Below are 994 nucleotides of genomic sequence, written 5' to 3'. Positions count from 1 at the left end.
CAGAGCCCGAACCCCCTCCCTGGGGCTGAGCCAGGGGACCTGGTGACGTGCTGCCTTCCTCCGGGGGCCACCAGATTTTTGTCCTTGTTTTGGGTCTTCCCTGTACCCACCCTCGCTAGGGATGACCGCCTGGGTGGAGGGTGCAGCTGCAGCACCCCAAGCACCCCGTGAGCATCCTGGCACAGAGCCTGCAGCCGAGCCCCCCAGCACGGGGACCGAGGGGTGGCCGGAGCAAAGTCTGGGTGTCACAGCATCCACCCAGCCGGTCTGAGGAGGGGACACCCAGCCCCTTTGGGGTGCTGCCGGGCTGTCACCTGGCCATTGCCCAGCCAGGCGGGTCCTGCGTGACAGCCAGCGCTGTGACGTCGCAGGAGCACCTTCGCTCCCTGGCATGTCGGGTGCTTTCGGGTGCCTCCCTCCCTCCCTGGGGCGGCAGCCGGCCTTGACTCTGCAGGAAGGCGTTGAGCAAGAGGACGGGGTTTTATCGCGGTGTTGGGCTTAGTGATTGCAAATGCGTCACCTCAGCCCATGCCGGACCCTGTGCCACTGCAGGGGTGCCAGATATGGGGTGCCAGCACCCCCGGGAGCCCGCAGGGTGCAAAGGGGATTTCATAGCAAGAAGCGAGGTCGCTGTACAGGGGATAAAGAGCAGCACAGAGTGGGTATGAGAGGGGAAATTCCTGCAGTTTGTGTCCCCAGTGATGCTGTGGGTACCAAAGGAGAACAAACAGAAAAAAAAAAAAAAATTAAACCTTCTGGGGGGGAATATTTCCGGAGCTCGGGTGTGGTTTGGCTGCTGGGAGAGCCCTGCCAAAGCCCCAGAGCTGGTGGTCAAGGCAGGATGGAACCATTTTATCTCTCTATAAATATGTGAAGGGATATTTGGGTGCTGGGGTTGGGGCGGTTCTGCCCACGCTGCATGCAGGCGGTGGTTCCGTGTCGCCTGGCTCCTCTGCTGCTTCCCAGGCATCCTGCTCCCTGTGGAGTGAGCAGC

The sequence above is a fragment of the Pterocles gutturalis genome, unplaced genomic scaffold (genome assembly GCF_000699245.1).
Source record: "Pterocles gutturalis isolate BGI_N339 unplaced genomic scaffold, ASM69924v1 scaffold2105, whole genome shotgun sequence".
In the NCBI taxonomy this organism is placed as follows: Eukaryota; Metazoa; Chordata; class Aves; order Pterocliformes; family Pteroclidae; genus Pterocles; species Pterocles gutturalis.
This window is presented reverse-complemented; position numbering follows the sequence as displayed.